The sequence below is a fragment of the Tachyglossus aculeatus genome, chromosome 2 (assembly GCF_015852505.1).
Source record: "Tachyglossus aculeatus isolate mTacAcu1 chromosome 2, mTacAcu1.pri, whole genome shotgun sequence".
In the NCBI taxonomy this organism is placed as follows: Eukaryota; Metazoa; Chordata; class Mammalia; order Monotremata; family Tachyglossidae; genus Tachyglossus; species Tachyglossus aculeatus.
Window position 1 is genome coordinate 148,820,607 of NC_052067.1, and position 23,311 is coordinate 148,843,917.

Consider the following 23,311-nt stretch of genomic DNA (forward strand, 5'->3'; position numbering starts at 1 on the left):
CAAGCCTCCATCCCAGAACCCCTTCTGCCATTCTTATACTTCTACCCTCGCATTAATCCAGTCCAGTCAGTGGCATCTAATCGGAAGTTTAGATTGAATGCTACAAGGTGGTACAAGGATCATTTTCTTGAAATGATCTCAGCACACATCTTTCTCTTCTCAAACCACTCCAATAGCTACTGAATTCCTTCCACACCACATAAAATCTTCTCACATGTGGCTTCGAGACTTCCTCAGCCTCACTCCTTCCCATCTCCCCTTTTGCTTCTCCTAGCTTTACCTTCTAATTGAACCTCACTCTCAACTCTCTCCTACCCCTCACTCTTGCTGTTCCCCCACTATGCAAATCCATCCCTGACAAGCCCTGTCTGAATAAAGCTTGTCCAATCTTCTCAGCACTCCTCCTCCAGGATGTTTTCCCTGATTACTTCCAAGACAACCGAGTGACATCAATCCACCACCACACTTTAGCAATTATTCATTTCATTTTTGTCCTCAGAAACGCTGTACACTTGTATACTTTTATTTTCATATTTGGTTGTAATATTAACTTGTATCTACCCCAGTGCTTAGATCAGTGCTTGACACATTGTAAGTCCTTAACAAATACCATTAATGATGATAATAATATTCAATTATTTTCTCATTGATTTCTTCTTGATGCATTTGCATATTAATGTCTGTTTTACTTGTTCTGGTGTGTACATATATCTCTAATTCTATTAATTTATACTGACGCTATCGATGCCTGTTTACTTGTTTTGATGTCTGTCTCCCCCCTTCTAGATTTTGAGCCCATTTTGGGCAGGGATTGTCTCTGTTGCTGAATTGTACTTTCTAAGCACTTAGTACAGTGCTCTGCACACAGTAAGCGCTCAATAAGTATGATTGAACGAATGAATGAATTTGTACTCCTTCTTGCTAAATCTTTGATCTTCCTCTTGCTTTCACTACTCACAAATGCTACTGTTAGATCTTGAAGAACTGTTATCGTTTGTCTTCCTTCTCTTGTACTCTCCCAAGCACATAGCATGTGTTTTTCATCCGATAGGGCCCATCAAAAACTGAATGATGATGATGACAGATTCTCCAGTGTTTTAGTACAATGCTTGACACATACAAGCAATTAACAAATAACAAAATTATTATTATTATTATTATTATTATTATTATTATTCAACCTAAAACTTCAACTCAAGCAACTCAAGGTATGCTAGAATCTGGTCAAAGACCAAATAACTTGAAAATCTCCTGTATTAAACCACAATAAAATTATTTTTAAAGTATTAACTGCTTATATCACTTGTCTGCTTCCTCTTTTGTTAATATTATTTGTTAAGTGCTTACTATGTGTCAAACACTGTTCTAAGCACTGAGGCAGCTTACAAATCAAATAGGGTGGACACCATCCCTGTCCCACATGGGGCTCACAGTCTAAGTTGGAGGGAAAGCAAGTATTTAATCCCTATTTTATAACTGAGGAATCTGAGGCACAGAGAAATTAAGTAACTTGCCCAAGATCACAGAGCAAATAATTGGCAGAGCTATCTAAATGATATTCATCAGGATTAGCAAGAAAATCAGAATGATTGGTTCTTTTTTTAATCTTTGCTTATATAAAATTTGTATTTCCAAAATTAAATTCCCAGTACTTACGTACTGTTTATCCTATCTGTTGGGTGGCTAAAGAAGCAGATTAACTAAAATCAGACTGCCATTTTTACTTCCACCTTCTCTGTTCATCTATTCTCTGAACTAGATGTGATTATTACCTCATCTTCTAGCTGACGCACAATAACTGTCACTAGCTTGTTCTCTAACTAGGTTTTTCTCATATTCAAAAGCTGTTCAGCATAATCATATAATCCTTACTAAATACAGCATAAGGCCTAAAAAATAAGCAAGTCCAAAGTCTCATTTTCTTCTTTTCCCTCCTTCACATTCTGCTGTTTGTATCTGGGTTTGACACAATTCCCTAACTCAATCAAAAGCACGTTTGTGAGACATCAACTTCCCTTGTTAGAAGTGAGCCAAAATTTTAGTTTTCCTTTATTGTGATATTTTTATATGGAGCGTGTTGGCACTGTTGAAAACATTTGTTCTGAATTATATAATTCTCCAGTCTGACTGGGAAAAAAGATGAGGCCTTTCACAAACATGAATTGTTTCCACTTCAGAGTGTCTGTAACACAACTGAGGAAAAAGACACAGGGTTTCAGATGACCTCAAGAAATAAGCCGAATAAATAGCCCACCCTGACAGGGACCTGAGGGGCTAATGAATCAATCAATCAATTGTATTTATTGAGTGCTTATTGTGTGCAGCATATCTGCTAATTCTGTTATACTGTTCATTCATTCATTCAATCGAATTTATTGAGCGCTGTGTGCAGAGCACTGTACTAAGCGCTTGGGAAAGTACAATACAACAATAATCAGTCACATTCCCTGCCCACAACATGTGGCGTGGCCGACAGAGCACCGGTCCGGGAGTCAGAAAGTCGTGAGTTCTAATCCTGCCTCTGCCACTTGTCTGCTGCGTGACCTTGGGTAAGTCACTTCACTTCTCTGTGCCTTGGTCACCTCACCTGTAAAATGGGGGTTGAGACTGTAAGCTCTACGTGGACAGGGACTGTGTCCAACCTAATTTGCCTGTATCTACCCCAGCACTTAGTACAGTGCCTGGCACATAGTAAGCATTTAACAAATGCCATTATCATTATTATTAGAGGCAGGGAGACAAACATCAAAACAAATAAATATTGTTGCAGATATGCACGTAAGTGTTGAGGGGCTGGGAGGGGAGAAGAGCAAAGGGAGCAAGTCAGGGTGATGCAGAAGGGAGTGGGAGATGAGGAGAAATGGGGCTTAGTCTGGGTAGGCCTCTACAAGGAGATGTGTCTTCAGTAAGGCTTTGAATCAATCAATCGTATTTATCGAGCGCTTACTGTGTGCAGAGCACTGTACTAAGCGCTTGGGAAGTACAAGTTGGCAACATATAGAGACAGTCCCTACCCAACAGTGGGCTCACAAAGAAAGGGAGTGAGAGTAATTGTCCATCAGATTTGAGGAGGGAGAGCATTCCAGGACAGAAGCAGGATGTGGGCTAGGGGTTGGCAGCAAGACAGACGCTCTCTCCCAAGCACTTACTATAGTGCTCTGCACATAGTAAGCGCTCAACAAATACAACTGATCAATCAATTGATACTATACAACAAAGTTGGCAGACACATCCCCAGCCCATGATTAATCCATTTTTTATATTGCCTTTCATTCCATTTTGCCCTTCCACCATTCAAAATGGAAGTCAGAAGCCAAATGTTTCCCTGTATAAAGTATGCACAACAAATAGAAAAGGCCAGCTATGGGTTGACGGAGAGGAAGATCAAAGATCGGAATCCAAAGGTAAGGGAGCTCTATCCCTCATTTCACAGGTTGGACATGCATTTTCAGGCTTACCACTCAGGCTTGCCCAAAATCCTTGGGCCAGAGTGATGGAAGAGCATGTAATAATTCCAGCAGCAGTGTGGTTCAGCAGAAAGGAAGAGGAAAAAGTGGAGGCTGTTCAGTGTCCTTTCCTCCTCCGCATCAGCTCATACCACTACTGTTGAAATAATAGCTTCCCAGGCCATTTCCTGGAAATTTCTTACCTGGAAAGCTATTAAGCCCTTTCCCCCCCGGCTGGTTCTCACTTCTGCATCCTCTATGCACTTTGGACACTTTTTATTCGATCCACCCTCAACCCCACAGCACTTATGCGCATATCTGTGAATTCTATATTCTAAATTACTGATTTATTCATATTAATGTCTGTCTTCCCCTTGAGACTGTGAGGTAGTTAGGGGCATGGAAAACCACCCATGATCTCCTTCTTGCCAAATCCGATGGCCTCTTGTTGTTGTTGTCTTATGGTGTCGAGTCATATCCGACCCATAGCGACGCCATAGACACATCTCTCCCGGAATGCCGCACTTCCATCTGCAATCATTCTGGTAGTGTATCCACAGAGTTTTCTTGGTAAAAATACAGAAGTGGTTTACCATTGCCTCCTTCCGCACAGTAAACAAGTCTCTGCCCTCAATTTTCTCCCATGCCGCTGCTGCCCAGTACAGGGAGTTTTGACTTGTAGCAGATTGCCTTCCACTCATTAGCCAGTGCCCAAGCTAGGAATGGAATGGGGAGGCCTCTGGTTGACTCTCCCTCTCATAGCCAAGATTGGTAGAATATTAGAAACTCTCCAGGTGCGATCCTGAGAGGGGCCCAATGGCTTCTACTCCAACCTAATCCTCCTCTACCCCTCAGCTGCCTTCGACACTGTAGGCCACACACATTTCCTGGAAACATTACCCAACCTCGACTTCATTGACACTGTCCTCTAATGCCCTCACACTCTTCTAGACTGTGAGCCCATTGCTGGGCAGGGACCATCTCTATATGTTACCGATTTATACTTCCCAAGCACTTAGTACAGTGCTCTGCACACAGTAAGCACTCAATAAATATGATTGAATCAATAAATATGACTGAAGGAATAATGGTTCTCCTCTATCTCCCTGGATTCTCATTCTTAGACTCGTTCAAGGGTTCCTCCTCTGCCCCCCACTCCCTAACTGTAGGGGTCCCTCAAAGTTCAGTTCTGGGTTCCCCTTCTATTCTCCATTTACACCCACTCCCTTGGAGAACTCATTTGCTCCCATGGCTTCAACTACCAACTCTATGTGGATGATACCCAAATCTCCACCCCCAGCCCAGATTTCTCACCCTCTATGCAGTCTTGCATTTCCTCCTGCCTTCAGGATATTTCTATTGGATGTCCTCCCATCACCTCAAACATGGCTAAAGCTGAACTTCTTATCTTCCCACCCAAACCCTGTCCTTCCAATCACTTTCCCAGAGCTTAGTACAGTGCCTGTCATAGTAAGTGCTTAACAAATACCATAATTATTATTATCACTGTGACAACACCACTATCTTTCCTGTCACACGAGCCCATAACCTTGGCATTATTCATGAGTCCTCTCTCTAGTTCCACCCTTATATTCAAGCCATCACTAGACCCTATCAGTTGTACCTTCACAACATCACCAAAATCCACCATTTCCTCTCCATTCAAACTGCTACCACTTTAATGCAAGCACTTATCTCAACCCACCTTGATTACTGTATCAGCCTCCTTGCTGACCTCCTTGTCCCCTATCTCTCCCCACTCCAGTCCCTACTCCACCGTAATGCCTGTATCATTTTCCTTCAAAAACATTCAGAACAATTTTTCTCACTCCTCAAAAAGCTCCAGTGGTTGCTCATCCACCTCCATATCAAACAAAAAAATCTTCACCATTGGCTTTAAAGCACTCAATCACTTTGCCCCCTCCTACCTCACCTCACGACTCTCCTACTACAACTCAGCCTGCACACTTTGTTCCTCTAGTAGTAACCTTGATCTCTTCTATCTCGCCGCCAACCTCTCACGCATATCCTGCCTGTGGCCTGGAATGCCCTCCCTCCTCATATCAGACAGATAATAATAATAATAATAATAATAATAATAATAATAATAATAATATGTCGCCAACTTGTACTTCCAAAGCACTTAGTACAGTGCTCTGCACACAGTAAGTGCTCAATAAATATGATTGAATGAAAGGATGAATAATAATGATAATAATAATGATGGCATTTATTAAGCGCTTACGATGTGCAAAGCACTGTTCTAAGTGCTGGGGAGGTTACAAGCTGATCAGGTTGCCCCACGGGGGGCTCACAGTCTTCATCCCCATTTTACAGATGAGGTAACTGAGGCACAGAGAAGTTAAGTGGCTTGCCCAAAGTCACACAGCTGACAATTGGCAGAGCCAGGATTTGAACCCATGACCTCTGACTCCAAAGCCCGTGCTCTTTCCACTGAGCCATACTGCTTCTCTAGAGATAACTGCTCTCCCCTACTTCAAAGCATTATTGAAGGCATATCTCCTCCAAGAAGCCTTCTCTGCCTAAGCCTTCCTCTCCTCTTCTACCACTCCCTTCTGTGTTGTCCTGACTTGCTCACTTCATTCACCCTCCCTCGCAGGCTCACGGAACTTATGAATATATCTGTAATCTGTTTATTATTTATTTATGTATATTAAGACCTGACTCTCCCCCTAGACTGTGAGCTCATTGTGGGCATGGAATGTGTCTGTTGTTGTACTTTCCCAAGCACTTAGTACAGTGCTTTGCACACTAAGTGCTCGATAAATACCACTGAATGAATGAATGTTAATTCCATTGTACTGTAATTTCTAAACTGCACAGTACAGTGCTCTGCACATAGTAAGCACTCTATAAATACCGTTGATTGTTCATTGTGATCTGAAAATTTCCAGTCCATGGTAGTACAGTCGGTTGGCAGCAGTGGGGAGACTGGCACGATGCCCGTGATGGAAGAAACTGCAGCAGTGGTAGAAGAAGAGGAAGCTGTGTGAGTGCTTAGCGGGTGTCTATCTTGGTCAAACTCCCCTTCATTTTCAACCCAATTTGAACCTGACCCAGGTACTGCGCCTCCTCTCCATCACCATCATCAAATTCTGGCTGACTCCAATTGACTCCTTGATCTCGCCGCCAAACTCTCGCCCACATCCTGCCTCTGGCCTGGAATGCCCTCCCTCTTCAAATCTGGCAATTACCCTTCCTTGCAAAGCCTTATGAAGCACATCTCCTCCAAGAGGCCTTCCCTGACTAAGCCCTCCTTTCCTTTTCTTCCACTCCCTTCTGTGGCGCCCTGACTTGCTTCTTTTATTCATCCCCCCTCCCAGGCCCACAGCACTTATGCACATATTTGTATTACCTTCAGCATCGTGGCCCACCCCCTTCTCCTAGAAATGCTATCCAACCTTGGCTTCACTGACTCTGTCCTCTCCTTTTTCTCCTCTTATCTTTCTGGCCATATATTCTCAGTTTCCTTTGCAGGCTCATCCTCTTCCTCCCACCCCCTAACTGTGGGGGTCCCTTAAGGTACAGTGTAGAACTCATTCACTCCCATGACTTCAACCACCTCTATTTGGATACCCAAATCTACATCTCCAGCCCTGATCTCTCTCTCTCTCTCTCTAGTCTCTCATTTCCTCTTGCCTTCAAGACATCTCTACTTGAATGTCCTTCCATCACCTCAAGCTTAACATGTCCAAAACAAATCTCCTTATCTTTCCACCTAACCCTGTCCTCCCCCTGATTTTCCCATCACTCTAAATGGCAACACCATCCTTCCTGTCTCACAAGTTTGTAACCTCGACGTTATCCTTGACTACTTTCTCTCTTTCAACCCACATATTCAATCCATCACTAAATCCTGTCAGTACCACCTTCACGTCATCACTAAAATCCACCCTTTCCTCTCCAAGCTGCTACCACACTTATGCAATCACTCATCCTGCCTGGATTACTGCATCAGCTCCCTTGCTAACCTCCCATCCTCCTGTCTCTCCCCACTCCAGCCCATACCTCATTCTGCTGCCCGGATCAGGGCAGGACATGTCACCCCACTCCTCAAAATCTCCAGCGGTTGCCCATCCACCTCTGTGTCAAACAAAAACTCCTAACCATTGGCTTTAAAGCACGCAATCACCTTGATGATGATGATGGCATTTATTAAGCGCTTACTATGTGCAAAGCAGTTTCTAAGAGCTGGGATAGATACAAGATTATCAGGTTGTCCCATTTAGGGCTCACAGTCTTGATCCCCATTTTACAGATGAGATAACTGAAGCACAGAGAAGTTAAGTGACTTGCCCAAAGTCACACAGCTGAGAAGTGGCGGAGTTGGGATTAGAACCCACGACCTCTGACTCCAAAGCCTGTGCTCTTTCCACTAAGCCATGCTGCTTTGCCCCCTCCTACCTCACTTAGCTATTCTACTACAACACAGCCCACACATTTTGCCCCTCTAAAGCTAACCTTCTCACTGTGGCCTCGATCTCACCTCTCTTACCGCCAACCTCTAGCCCATGTCCGGACTCTGGCCTGGAATGCCCTCCCTTCTCAAATCTGACAGACAATTATTTTCCCTCCTTCCAAAGCCTTATTGAAGGAACATCTCCTCCAAGAGGCCTTCCCTGACTAAGCTCCCCATTTCCTCTTCTTCCACTCCCTTTTCTGTGTCACCCTGACCTATTTGCTTTGTTCTTCCCCCTCCCAGCCCCACAGAACTTAAGTACATATCTGCAATTCATTTATTTATATTAATGCCTGTCTCCCCCCATCTAGACAGTAAGCTCATTATGGGCAGGTAATGTGTCTGTTTATTGTTATAATGTACTCTCCCAAGTGCTTAGTACAGTGCTCTGCACACAGTAAGCACTCAATAACTACAACTGAATGAATTAACTGTAACTTTATTTATTCATATTAATTTTTGTCTCTGCCCAAGGTTGTAAGTTCGCTGTGTGCAGGGAATGTGTCTGGTATGTTGTACTCTCCCAAGCGCTTACTGTGGTGCTCTGTATACAGTAAGAGCTCAATAGATATTGACTGACACTTTCTCCCCTAGCACTTCTTCAGTTGGGGATAATAATAATAATGATAATAATAAACATGATATTTATTAAGTGCTACTTTGTGCCAAGAACTAAGTACTGGAGTAAGTACAAGAAAATCAAGTCCCAAGTGGGGCTCACAGTCTAAGTAGAAGGGAGAACAGTTATTGAATCCCCATCTGAAGATGAGAGAACTGAGGCGCAGAAAGTTAAAGTGACTTAACCAAGGTCATACAGCAGACAAGTGGTGGAGCCGGCATTAGAATCCAAGACTCCCACGCCTTTGTCTTTCCACTAGACCACACTGCTCCTCTAAGAAAATACCAGAAATGTATGTGATATGACTTCCAAACTTCCACCTATACTACAACTTCTGTTTTTGTGTTTTTCCAATTAAAACATTAATTTATGAATCGCTCCTCCCACCTCCTCCTCTTACTGGTTCATGCAGGCAGGATCTGATTGATGGACAAATCTTCCTGCTGAGTGTTTGCCATGCTCTAATTGGTGAGAAAATCTCAGCCTTTCCTCTATTGCTGGAGTTTGGGGTGGAAGGGAGAGAGGTATTTATCTCCCCTGACAAGCGTGGCAGAGTTTCAGTATCTCCTGAAGTTCAATAATAAACTGCCAACAAGTGGAAGGAAAAGTAGGAAATATTATTTTCCCTTGTTTCCTTGTAAAAACCCACAGCTTTTTCCTTGCTAGGAGCAAGGTGGGGCGTGTTAGAGAAAGTTTTATGATAAACTGCCAACAAATAGGAGGGGAACACAAAGTAATATTTTCTCCACAAAAAAAAACCAGCTTTTTACCTTGCCCGACCAGAGTGGGGAGAGATGGGGGAAGGCAAACAGATAAACCACAAATAAGTCAGAGGAGAAGCAGGGAATATTTCTGCTGGGAAAAACCTGCAGCTTTTTTTCCTTGCTGGGATAAGGACACAGGGAGACAGAGGGGAATGTGCAGATAATAAACTGAAAAAAAATGTGGGAGGGGAGCATAAAATATTTTCTCCTGCCCTTCAAATCTCCACAAAAAACTCATATAGGACTTTGATAAATCTTATCTATTTCCCCTGCCCCACCTCCTCTTCACTAGCAGTGCTGAAACTGCGCCTTAGCGCATTTGAGAAAGGGAATAGTTGATTCGCTAAGCCACCTGTCTTGTCATATGCTGTCGAGTCATTTCCAACCCACAGTGACCTCAGGGACACATATCTCCCAGAACGCCCCGCCTCCATTTGCAATTGTTCTGGTAGTGCATCCATAGAGTACTCTTGGTAAAAATCCGGATGTAGTTTACCATTACCTCCTTCTGCACATTAAACTTGAGTCTCTGCCCTCTTCTCTCTCCCATGCTGCTGCTGCCCAGCTTAGATTGTCTTCCATTCACTAGACACTGCCCAAGCTATGAATGGAATTTATGGTCCCCTGCTTAACTCTCCCTCCCATAGTCAAGAGTAGTAGAGTGTTGGAAACTCTCCAGATGCAACCCTGAGAGAGGTGATAAGCCACCTAGAAAACAGTAAATCTTTGACGAATTTCCTGAATAGGAGGATTGCTGTCTATAAAGTCAGACTTGCTTCAAGGTACCCTCTCAGAAACACAGGAAAAGAGGGAGGACTCAGAATGCTTCTTGTCCCCCAGTGCCTCTTCTGCATCATTCCATCCCCTCATTCCTCTCTCACTATGAAGTCCATGTCACCCACATTTATCATCTACTTCAATTACTGGTCGCTCTTATCCACTCCTCTCTCTTGATGCACAAATCCTCATCTTCAACTCTGTCTTTACCTCCAAACTCAACTCTCCTGTGTCCCTGTCTCTTCATCAGTCTCACGTTACCAACTCCCAGGCTTGGATCACCTCCACAGTGCCCCTCCTCCACTCATCTGCACTTTTTTGGCAGAAAACCACCAGACTGACCTTCTCCATCTCACTTTCACCCTCATCCGCTATAACTCTGCCTTTTCCTCTACGCCAAAACAATATTTCTCTTCCCCTACTGTCCTTTCATGATCGCTACCCACACCATTCCAGACATTCCAGACATTTAACCCCACAAATAGGATATTTCTACCAAATGCCCCTATTTCCCTTCCTTCATCTCTGTTCTTGATCTTCTATAATCGAACTCCCATCTAACTCCTCCCATCCCCTTAAAACTGTTCTCTCCATCCTAATCGTCTTTGACCTCTCAACAGTTTTTGACACTGTGGACCATGCCTTTCTCAGTCAGTCAGTCAGTCAATCATATTTATTAAGTGCTAGTACACAGAGCACTGTATTAGGCACGTGGGAGGAACAATACAACAGATTTGGTAGACAGGTTCCCTGCCAATGAAGAGCTTACAAGGGAGAAAGACATGAAAATGAATTATATAACGTGCAGAAGTGTTGCGGGGCTGAAGGAGGGGTGAATAAAGACTACAAATCCTAGTGTAAGGGTGACACAGAAAAGGAGATGGAGTAGGGGAAATGAGGGCTTAGCTGGGGAAGGCCTCTTGGAGGAAATAACTCTGAAGGTGGGGAGAGTGATCATCTGTTGGATATGAAGAGGGAGGGCATTCCAGGACAGAGGCTGAACATGTGCCAGAGATAGAGATATTAGATATGAGCTTGAGGTACAGTGAGTAAATTGGCATTAGAAGAGTGAAGTGTGTGGATTGTAGTGTAGCAGGAAATCAGGGAGGTGAGGTAAGAGAGTGCAAGGTGACTGAGTGCCTTAAACTCTTTGGTAAGGAGTTTCTCTTTGATGAGGAGAAGGATGGGCAAACATTGGAGTTTCTTGAGGAGTGAAGAAACATGGAATGAACTGTTCTGTAGAAAAATGATCCAGGCAGAAGAGTGCAGTATAGACTTAACAGGGAGGTTGGCAAGGAGGCTAATGCAGTACTCAAGGTGGGACAGGATAAGTGCTGGGATTAACATGTTAGCAGTTTGGATGGAGAGGAAAGGATGGATTTTAGTGACGTTGTGAAGGTTGAACGCACAGGATTTTGTGATGGACTGAATATGTGGGTCGATTGAGAGAAGTGAGTTGAGGATAATGCCAAGGCTACAGGCATGTGAGACAGGGAGGGTGGTAGTGCTGTCTAAGTGGTGGGAAAGTCAGTCGGGGATAGGTTTTAAGTGGAAAGATAAGGACTTCTGTTTTGGAGTTGTCAAAATTTGAGTTGTCAGCTGAACATCTTAAGAGAGATGTTCTGAAGGCAAGTGAAAATATGAGACTGCAGAGAAGGAGAGAGAGATCAGGGCTGGAAATGTAGATTTGGGAATCATCCATGGTAGTTAAAGCCGTGGGAGTGAGTGAATTCTCCAAGGGAGTGGGTGTAGATGGAGAATAGAAGGGGACTCAAAATTGAACCTTCAGGGACTCTCAATATTTGCGGGTAGGAGGCAGAGAAGGAGCCTATGAAACAGACTGGGAATGAGGGGCCAGAGAAATAGGAGAACCAGTAGCCAAGGTGTGACAATGTTTCCAGGAAAAGTGCGTGGTCAACAGAATCAAAGGCAGGTGAGAGGTTGAGGGGGTTAGGGTGGAGTAGTATATCTATGTATTTTGTTTCCAAAGAGTGATGTGGGTCAATAGAAAAAAAAATGTACAGTAGGACACTTCTTAGATGAGTGGAAAATACGAAGAACTGAAATATTCTCTGCCCTAAGAATTAGCATGGGGTTATATTCCTAAAAATGGTGATTATTTATTAAAACCACTTAAAAGAAAAATTCAATTTATTATTCCCCCCTCAGTTAATAAATCGAGCACACAAACTTTCAAAAAGAGCAATTTCAATTAGGTGTAAATCCAGGGTGCTACCATAATTTAATCCAGTGTGATCCTTGGTTTTATATAGGCATTGCCGTGATTTACAAATGCTGTATGGGTAACGGAAAAATGGGCTTAGAATTTTCACTCCAAGTTACAATTTAAAATACAGCACTCTTTTCAAAGTGTTTTCCCTGTGGGAGTGATTTTCTTCAGGACCACACTCTTTCTCTGTTTAGGCAGAACCATGATACATTACCATGCTTGGACCAATTTATCACTGAACAAAATCCAATAAAATTCTCTTATATCAAAAGCAAAGCAAGGCTAATCTAAAGCTACTTAGGAGATACATGTGGCAGCTAACACTGCTTATTTTTATATAATAAACATGAAAATGCAGTTGCAGTACATTTTTCAGATTTTACTTATTTGGAAGAGTATTCTGAAATAGGTTCATGTTTGCAACACAAGGTTTTTTTTTAGCTTCATAATACTACAGTTATTCTTGCAATTTCCTCTAGTTCTTACATTTTCCTTTACAGGTTGAGTAGGAAGGGCAGGGAAATAAGGATAGAGAAGGGGCAGTGAGAAAGCTAGTGACGTACTGGAAAGCTAAGGGTAGTGAGAAGCAGAGTGACCTAGAGGAAACATCAGAGGTCTGAGAGCCAGAAGATCGGGGTTCTAATCCCGCCTCTGACAGTTGCCTGTTGTATGACTTGGGGAAGTCAAATATCTTCTCGTTTTCTCATCTATTAAGTGGGGATTCAATGCCTGTTCTCTCTCTTTACTTAAACTGTGAGCCCCATGTGGCATAAGGACTGCATTCCACCTGATTTGAACCTACCCCTGCACTTAAAGCAATGCTTGACACATAGTAAGCACCTAAAAAATAAGAACAACTTAATAATAATGATTTTTAAGAAGCTAGTAGAAAGTGATGATGGGAGGGAAGGTAATAGGACATATATAAGGACATATACAAAAATATGGTTAAAAAAGAAATCTGGTAAACTGCCTTCTCTGACAGGGCCCTTAAACTTTTTGTGGACAGGGAATGGTTCTATCAGTTCCATTGTATCAGCCTCTCCCAAGTGCCTCGTACAATGTCTGCGCACTCAATAAATACTGTGCCTAAATGTCCTCATGTGCAAAATGGGGATTCAAAGCCAGTTCTCCATCCTAGACTGCGGGACAGGAACTCTGCCCAACTTGATTGACTTGTATCTACCCCAGTGCTTAGAACAGTGCTTGACATACAGTGAGCACTTAAATACAATAATAATAATAATTGTGGTATTTATTAAGCTCTTACTATGGGCCAGGCACTGTACTAAACTCTGGGGTGGATACAAGCAAATTGGGTTGGACACAATCCCTGTCCCATGTGGGGCTCACAGTCTCAATCCCCACTTTACAGATGAGATAACTGAGGCACAGAAAAGTTAAATGACGTACCCACGACCACACAGCAGGCAAGTGGAGGAGCTGGGATTGGAACCCATGACCTTCTGACTCTCAGGCCCGTGCTCTATCCACTATGTCATGCTGCTGCTTCTCGATAATAGTAATGATAATAATAATAATGATAATAATAATAATCATAATAATCATGGCATTTGATAAGCACTTACTACATGCAAAGCACTGTTCTAAGCGCGGGGAGGGATACAATGTGATCAAGTTGTCCCACGTAGGGCTCACAGTCTTAATCCCCATTTTTACAGATGAGGTAACTAAGGCTCAGAGAAGTTAAGTGACTTGCCCAAGGTCACACAGCAGACTTGTCGTGGAGCCGGGATTCGAGCCCATGACCTCTGACTCCAAAGCCCGGGCTCTTCCCACTGAGCCACAGAACAGTAATTTTTAAAAGCTAATAGAGCATGATTATACCCTCTCAGGGCCGCACCTGGAGAGTGTCCAGTACACTACCCGTCTACTCTATGGATATCAGAACAACTGCAGATGGAGGTGGGTCGTTCTAGGAGAGATGTGTCTATGGCATCGCTATGGGTCGGAGACATCTTGACAGCATAAGACAATATTTGTTAAGCGCTTACTATGTGTCAAGCACTGTTATAAGCACTGGAGTATATACAAGTTAATGAGGTTGGACACAGTACCTGTCCCACATGGGGCTCACAGTCCTATTGCCCATTTTACAGATGAGATCACTTAGACTTAGAGAAGGGAAGTGACCTGCCTAAGGTCACACAAAAGACAAGTTGCGGGGCTGGGATTAGAACCCATTACTTTCTGACTCTCCACTATGCCATTCTGCTTATAACCAAGCTCTTGGTACTGTGCTCTGTACAAAGTAAGGGCTCAATAAATACCACTGATTGATTGATGAGTCAGGAGACCCAGGCTCATTCCCCAGCTCCTTTCCTGGTTTGCTGAGTGAATTTGGAGAAGAGAATCAGCATGACCTAGTGGAAAAAGCATGAGCCTGGGAGTCGGAGGACCTAGGTTCAATCATTCAATCGGATTTATCGAGTGTTTACTGTGTGCAGAGAACCGTACTAGGCACTTGGGAGCGTACAATACAACCATAAACAGACACATTCCCTGCCCACAACGAGCTTACAGTCTAGACGGTTCTAATCTCGGTTCCGCCACATATTCACTCAATTTCTCTGGGCTTCAGTTACCTCCTCTGTAAAATGGGGGATAAAAATGTGAGCCCCATGTGGGCATGGACTGTGTCCAACCTGAGTAGTGCGTATACGTGGCCCAGTGGAAAGAGCACGGGCTTTGGAGTCAGAGGTAATGTGTTCAAATCCAGACTCCACCAATTGTCAACTGTGTGACTTTGGGCAAGTCAATTAACTTCTCTTGTGCCTCAGTTACCTCATCTGTAAAATGGGGATTAAGACTGTGAGCCCCCCCATGAGATAACCTGATCACCTTGTAACCTCCCCAGTGCTGAAAACAGTGCTTTGCACATACTAAAAGCTTAATAATAATAAATGACATTATTATTATCATTGTTAGTATTATTATTATTATTACTACTACCCCAGCACTTAGTACAGTGCTTGGCACAAAGTAAGTGCTTAAAAAAAATCATGAAAAAACCCCACAATTTGGGAAGATACTCATTGAGCCTCAGTGTCCTCGACTAAAAAATGGGTCTAAGAGATTGTGAAACCTGTGTGGCATATAATAATGCTTTAAAATGCCATAATACTTATTACCTGCTCATATCATAGAGGAGGTAGAGTAAATGAAATTCACTTGGACTTGGGGGGAAGAAGTACAATGGGATAAGAAGATGCAGATATAATCTGGTCCAAATCAATCAAACAACTGTATTTATTGAGTGCTTAATATATGCAGAACACTGTACTAAGCACTTGGGAGAGTACAATACAGCAGAATTAGCAGACACTTTCTTTGCCCATAACCTCCTACCTATGTCCTCTAGATCTTCCCAGAGTTTAGAATCAATCATATGCATGATCTCTGCTCTCTGCTTCCTTATCAACTCCCAGCCTGAGAGAAGCAGCGTGGCTCAGTGGAAAGACTGCGGGCTTGGGAATCAGAGGTCATGGGTTCTAATACTGGCTATGCCACTTGCCAGCTGTGTGACTTTGGGCAAGTCACTTAACTTCTCTGTGCCTCAGTTACCTCAACTGGAAAATGGGGATTAAGACTGGGAGTCCCATATGGGACAACCTGATTACCTTGTATCTCCCCCAGCACTTAGAACAGTGCTTGGCACATAATTAGTGCTTAATAAATACCAAAATTATTATTATTATTATTATTTAGCAGTCATAAAACGGAGGACAAGAGGGCCAGGAGGCAATGAGAAGAGAGGGGGAAGAGGTGGTGAGAGTGTAAATGTAAGCTCAATAAAAAGAAGGGATAAAATCTGGATAGAGGAGTCAATTCCAGGGTATATGATCCCCTTAATCAATCAATCGTATTTATTGAGTGCTTACTGTGTGCAGAGCACTGTACTAAGTGCTTAATTATCTTAAAAGTCATTAAGACTAATAATCCTGGTATAAATTAAGCACTTCCTATTTGTCAAGTACCTGTTCTAATTGTTGGGGAAGCTCTGACCCCTCAGCTCCTAAGAATCAGATCAAAGGGTCGAAGCTGCTCTTGGCAAAGTCTGGTTGCATAAATGTTCACACTAAAGAAAGAGTAGAAAACATATTTAAACAACTGGGAACTATATTTCCTAGTGGGCAGAAGGATAGTTCCCAGAGTTCTCGGCGAAAATGGATTTTTGTTTTTGAAAGAGGTTGAAACTCAGTGAGAAAGCTAGGTAGAGCCTGTAAATTCAGAAAGGCAGAGGATTCAGCAGTTTCTTAAGCAGCTCTCCTCGCCCCTTTGCCTAGTTGTTTTTAAGGGTTGCCAGCAGTTCTCTCCACATGATGAACCACGAGTACATGTGCTCAGATCCAGGAAAACTCATTTATTTATAAATATTTATGTCCTTATTGAAGCTGATCTAATTATCTGAAGTATAAGCATTTGGATCTGGTTTCTAACTTTTTCTCTCTGGGTGTATTAAAGCTAAACCCTGGCCCTTCTGGATTCATTTTAATATACAGGGAAAGAAAAGGGTGAAGCTTGAAAACTAAAGCAATGCTTACCTCATCACACCTGTGCTGGGTGAAATATGTGATGAGAATGAAAAACAGGCTGATACCTAAGCAGCTGCTTTATGGCGAGCGGAAATTGGGGAAACAAAAGCAAGGAGAGCAGAGGACACGTTTTGAGATTGCCATAAAATAAGTCTTCAGACGACACAGCATGCCAGCTGAAAATCGGGAGTTGCTTCTGAGAACAGACCTGCATGGCCTACTGCGATCAAGAAGGGAGTTGCTCATGTGTACAAAAGCTTTGTGTGCGAAGAGACAGGGAGACAACAGAAAAAACAGTGCTAATAATAATACTACTTATAAAAATAACAGTATTTTTTAGGGGCATATTATGTGCTGGCACTATATTAAGCACTGGAGTAGATACAAGATAATCAGGTTGGACACCATCCTTGTCTCACAGAAGGCTCACTCTCTTAATCCCCTTTTGACAAGTGAGGTAACTGAGGCCCAAAGAGGTCAAGTGACTTGCCCATGGTCACACAGCAGACAAGTGGTGGAATCAGGATTAGAATCCAGGTCCTCCTGACTCACAGGCCCGTGCTCTATCCTCTATGCCATGCTGCTTCTCTACGCTCTACACACTATGTACAACAACACAACAAGGAACAACTTCTTTGTGTGTCCAATTGGGCCAGGACTGTAGGTCCTCACACTGACCATTTCAGCCACGCAGGCACCCCAAAGTGAACCTCACCATCAGTGGCGTCTTTGAACCCTCTCGTGTCTACCAACTCTGTTGTACTGAACTCTCCCAAGCGCTTAGTACAGTGCTCAGCACACAAGATGCACTCAAAAAATACCACTGATTGATTACTAAACTACATACTATAGCACTTAATATTGCAGGTGATAGTTATGCTTTTAATTTAACTCATCTTAATAGTTTATTTAAATTATGTTCCAAATAAGTATTAAAATGGCATGCTCCTTGTATATAGTATAGTCCGTTTATACTATAGTCCTTAATGCAGCATTGGGTGAAAAGGCATGAGGCATATCCAGAGCTTTAATATTATTCTATTGTGTCTAGTAGGTTTATCAATAAAATACTAAAAAAACCTACCTCATTAAATCTAACCAAATTTATCCTTTACAAACGCAACCCCATATTTTTGAGGAGATAATAAAATACTATTTTTGTACAGTGTAATAGTGATGGGAAGGGGGGTAAGAAGAGGAGTAGGGAGAGACCCGCTGTCTCATATACGCTGGGGCAAAGAGGGTTTTAAGTGCACAAGAGTGCTGTGATAGGAAAATGAGGGGTCAGAATGATGTCGAATGGGCTCACAGACACATGCAAACACTGGGGTAGGAAGGAGAGGGTTGAGATACAAGCTTGGGGAGACTCAGAAAATCTGGGCTAGGAAGAGGCAAGGAAGAGGTGGTGGTGGTGGTTACGATAATTCGAGTGTCTGTTGTATTCAGCAATTGGGAGAGTGCAATAGATATAAAAGCTGCAAACTCAAGTTTCTTTTTACCCTCATCTTTTCTCCTCCTTTTGTGTTTTTCATTTCTTTTTTTCCTCCTGTTAGACAACTTCCCATGTAATAACTTCTCCCCCAGGGACAAAGGTTATGGAAAAAAATGTGAGAACTAGATGAGTAAATAAGGTTTTCCACTCAATCAATCAATCGTATTTATTGAGCATTTACTGTGTGCAGAGCACTGTACTAAGCACTTGGGAAGTACAAGTTGGCAACAGTTTCCAACACATCAAAGAGGAAAGAAGTGTCTTCAGAGTCCTTGAGACAACAAGAAAGCTAATTTACATGGCGGAACCCTGGCCTTAGAGTCTGTTATAAATCCACCAAACCACCAGCAGTGACAAAAGTGAGGCATAGTCAGTCAGTCAATCATATTTACTGAGCGCTTACTGTGTGCAAAGCACTGTACTAAGGGCTTGGGAGAGTGCAACAGCATATGACACATTCTCTGTCCAGAACGAGCTTACAGTCTAGAGGGGAAGATGGACATTAATAAAAATAAATAAATTGCAGATACAGAGTCCAGTGGGAAAAACCTCAGTCCTGAGAGTTCTAGCCCCAAAGCCACCAAGGCTGGACTGAAATGGCTATGAAACAGGGGACTCACTGTTCATGGAGACCAATGCCACATGGGGCCTAGCGTAGAAGATTTTTCCCTCCTTGTTTTTCACCACTGGAATAGGGGAGCTCTGTCCCCTTCCCCCAGTATCAGAATCAAAGATATTAATTGAACACTTAGATAGGACCCTGACCCTCAGTGAGCTTACCAACTAGAGGGGTCAGTGGGAGTGGAAACAAAAGGAAGCTAGTCCCAACATATTGAACATAAAATCCCCGCCTTACCTCCTTCCCTTCCCCACAGCACCTGTATATATGTATATATGCTTGTACATATTTATTACTCTATTTATTTATTTTACTTGTACATATCTATTCTATTTATTTTATTTTGTTAGTATGTTTGGTTTTGTTCTCTGTCTCCCCCTTCTAGACTGTGAGCCCACTGTTGGGTAGGGACCGTCTCTATATGTTGCCAACCTGTACTTCCCAAGCGCTTAGTACAGTGCTCTGCACACAGTAAGCGCTCAATACAACTGATTGATTGATAAAATGATCAGTTCGTATACAGTCAATCAATTGAGCGCTTACTGTGTGTAGTGCACCGTACTAAGCACTTGAGAAACTATAATGGAGTTGGTAGACATATTCCCTCCTCACAGGGAGTTCTGTCCTCTAGACTGTAAGCTCCTTGTGGGCAGGAAACGAATCTACCAACACTGTTACATAGTACTCGCTCAAGTGCTTACTACAGTGCTCTACAAACTAAGTGCTTAATAAATGCATTCAACTGATTGATTGAAGCTTATGGTGTAGAGGGAGCTCACAGGCTAACTCCCGGCTTTGCCACTTGTCTGCAGTGTGACCTTGGGCCACTCACTTTACTTCTCTCTGCCTCAGTTACCTCATCCATAAAATGGAAATTGAGACTGTGAGCTCCATGTGGGACAGGGACTGCATCCAACGCAATTTGCCTGTATCCACCCCAGTGCTTAGTACAGTACCTGGCACCTAATAAACACTTAACAAATACCATGTACTAAGGAAGCTTACACCATATGTTCCAAAAACGCGACCTGGAAGCAATAATTTCCTGTTATTGTATTCCAGACTTCTCAGTTTATTAACTGGGCCAAGGAGACCAAATTAGCAATAATTCTGGAAATTCTTAATGTAACTCCTCTATAGTTCTCTCATTCTATTATCAGAATTATTACATATGCTCTTTTTATTGCAATCACACCACTATAAATACAAATTTTACATCACCATGTAAGACAGAGTTGCTACCAAGAGTGTGAGTTCTTTCTGAAAATGTCTCCGGTGATAGATTTTATGTAAAAGTCGAGAAACCGGAAAATGGAAATTTTTAGGCAAATACTAACTTTTGCAAGATGCTCTATTCCATAAATTTGAATACAATCTTTGCTTCTTTGGACAGAGGAGGGGCTGTCACCAAGTACAGCCAAGCAGGAAAATTTCTTCTGCCACCCATAAAAAGCCACATATGCAAATATTTACTTTCTGTGCTGAATTTTCAAATCAAAAGGTAAAAGACCAATCTTTTAAGCAATGGATCACTGTTCCCCTTCCAACTTCTAGCCGAAAATATGCCTAGATTACACAGCTTTACTCCAGTGAATAATATATCAATTTCCCTTTTAACACCCTGCTAGCCATTGAAAAGAAAAAAAAATCCCTAAACCCGCTTCCTGTGGCCAAACGTTTATAATACAGCAACCTTCCAGCTTTTCTTTGGCAGGAATAACCCAGTTCTGAGATCACAGACTTATTTAAGACTTCCCCCTCATTCTCTGATGATGACTAAAATCGTTCTGAACATGCACTAGTCTATCTTATTAAAAACGTTTGGCCTGTAATGGCACCAATGGTACAAAAAAGTAGACCTATTCCTGCCTTCAAGGAGCTTACAATCAGGAGCAAAATTCTTTTAAGGCAGGGTTCAAGTCTAATAATTCTACTATACACTTTGAAATAGTGAATTCTTTTGACTAATGACAGTAAAGAGTCAAGGATCAATCAGTCACATTTATTCATTCATTCATTCAATCGTATTTATTGAGCATTTACCGTGTGCACAGCACTGTACTAAGCGCTTGGGAAGTACAAGTTGGCAACAAAGAGAGGCGGTCCCTACCCAACAATGGGCTCACAGTCTAGAAGGGGGAGACAGACAACAAAACAAAACATGTGGACAGGTGTCAACTCATCAGAATAAATAGAAATAAAGCTAGATGCACATTATGAAAATAAATGGAATAGTCAATATGTACAAGTAAAATAGAATAATAAATATGTACAAACATATATACAGGTGTGATGGGGAGGGGAAGGAGGTAGGGCGGGGGGATGGGGAAAGGGAGAGGAAAAAGGGGGCTCAGTCTGGGAAGGCCTCCTAGAGGAGGTGAGCCCTCAGTAGGGCTTTGAAGGGAGGAAGAGAGGTAGCTTGGCGGATGTGCAGAGGGAGGGCATTCCAGGCCAGGGGGAGGATGTGGGCCAGGGGTTGACAACGGGACAGGAGAGAACGAGGCACAGTGAGAAGGTTAGCGGCAGAGGAGCGGAGGGTGCGGGCTGGGCAGTAGAAGGAGAGAGGGCGGTGAGGTAGGAGGGGGCGAGGTGATGGACAGCCTTGAAGCCGACTGTGAGGAGTTTTTGCTTGATGCGTAGGTTGACTGGTAGCCACTGGAGATTTTTGAGGAGGGGAGTAACATGCCCAGAGTGTTTCTGTACAAAGATAATCCAGGCAGCAGGGTGAAGTATAGACTGAAGCAGGGAAAGACAGGAGGATGGGAGATCAGAGAGGAGGCTGATACAGTAATCCAGTTGGGATAGGATGAGAGATTGAACCAGAAAGGTAGAAGTTTGGATGGAGAGGAAAGGGCGGATCTTGGCGATGTTGCGGAGGTGAGACCGGCAGGTTTTGGTGACGGATTGGACGTGAGGGGTGAATAAGAGAGTGGAATAGAGGATGACACAAAGGTTGCGGGCTTGTGAGATGGGAAGGATGGTAGTGCCGTCTACAGTGATGGGAAAGTCAAGGAGAGGGCAGGGTTTGGGAGGGAAGATAAGGAGTTAAGTCTTGGACATATTGAGGTTTTAGATGGTGGGAAGACATTCACGTGGAGATATCCTGAAGGCAGGAGACACGAGCCTGAAGGGAGGGAGAGAGAGCAGGGACAGAGATGTAGATTTGGGTGTCATCAGCGTAGAGATGATAGTTGAAGCCGTGGGAGTGAATGAGGTCACCGAGGGAGTGAGTGTAGATCGAAAACAGAAGGGGACCAAGCACTGAACCTTGAGGAACCCCCCACAGTAAGGGGATGGGAGGGGGAGGAGGAGCCCGCAAAGGAGACTGAGAATGAATGGCCAGAGAGATAAGAGGAGAACCAGGAGAAGATGGAGTCTGTGAGGCCAACGCTGGATAGCGTGTTGAGGAGAAGGGGGTTATCCACAGTGTCGAAGGCAGCTGAGAGGTCAAGGAGGATTAGGATAGAGTAGGAGTCATTGGATTTGGCAAGAAGGAGGTCACTGGTGACCTTTGAGAGGGCAGTTTCGGTGGAGTGTAGGGGACGGAAGCCAGACTGGAGGGGGTCGAGGAGAGAGTTGGCGTTGAGGAATTTGAGGCAGCAGGTGTACACGACTCAAGGAGTTTGGAAAGGAATGGAAGGGGGAGATAGGGTGATAACTAGAAGTGGAGGTGTGGTCAAGAGAGGGTAGGATAGAGTAGGAGCCATTGGATTTGGCAAGAAAGAGGTCATTGGCAACCTCTGAGAGAACATTTGAGCTCTTACCGTGCACAGAGCATTGTAATAAGCGCTTGGGCTACTACAACATAGCAGAGTTGGTAGACATGTTTCCCGCCCACGGGGAACGTAGGCTGATGTGGCTGAAGAGATGCAGAATTATGTAATAGAGCTTACAGTCTAGAGACTCATATTTTCTGTTATTACAGATTAGCATACCTAACAACTGCTAGATCGAATGGATTAAATATGCTTGTATGGCTTGCTTCCATCCTAAAATAAAGATAAAATTCAAAGCTCGGACTCCATCTCAAAACACTAATTCTCTATATTGAGGAGCTCTTTAATAATTGTTTTCAGGCCTGTGACTTTCTAGTTCAGCTCATACTGGAGTTCACCGTAAAATTTTAGTTTTCTCAAAAATAATCTTCTCTCTAAGCATTGCATGTAGCAAAGTACCTCAGGATCTTGCACGTGCCTGAGAAACAGCTTGGCTTAGTAGAAAGAGGATTGTCTTGTCTTATGCCGTCAAGTCATTTCCGACCCATAGCGGCGCCATGGACACATCTCTACCAGAATGCCCCGCTCTCCATCTCCAATCGTTCTGGTAGC

General features: G+C 43.2%; 1 protein-coding gene and 1 non-coding gene across 2 annotated transcripts in view; both read right to left on the minus strand.

The window, feature by feature from the left end:
- The window catches only part of SLC2A13 (solute carrier family 2 member 13), a 481,564-nt gene that overhangs the window by 270,125 nt on the left and 188,128 nt on the right, over positions 1-23,311 (minus strand). The gene's annotated exons all lie outside the window — the stretch shown is intronic.
- LOC119924430 lies at positions 4,121-4,258 on the minus strand. The gene has a single exon (XR_005449144.1). It is a non-coding gene; the product is annotated as a small nucleolar RNA SNORA7 (small nucleolar RNA).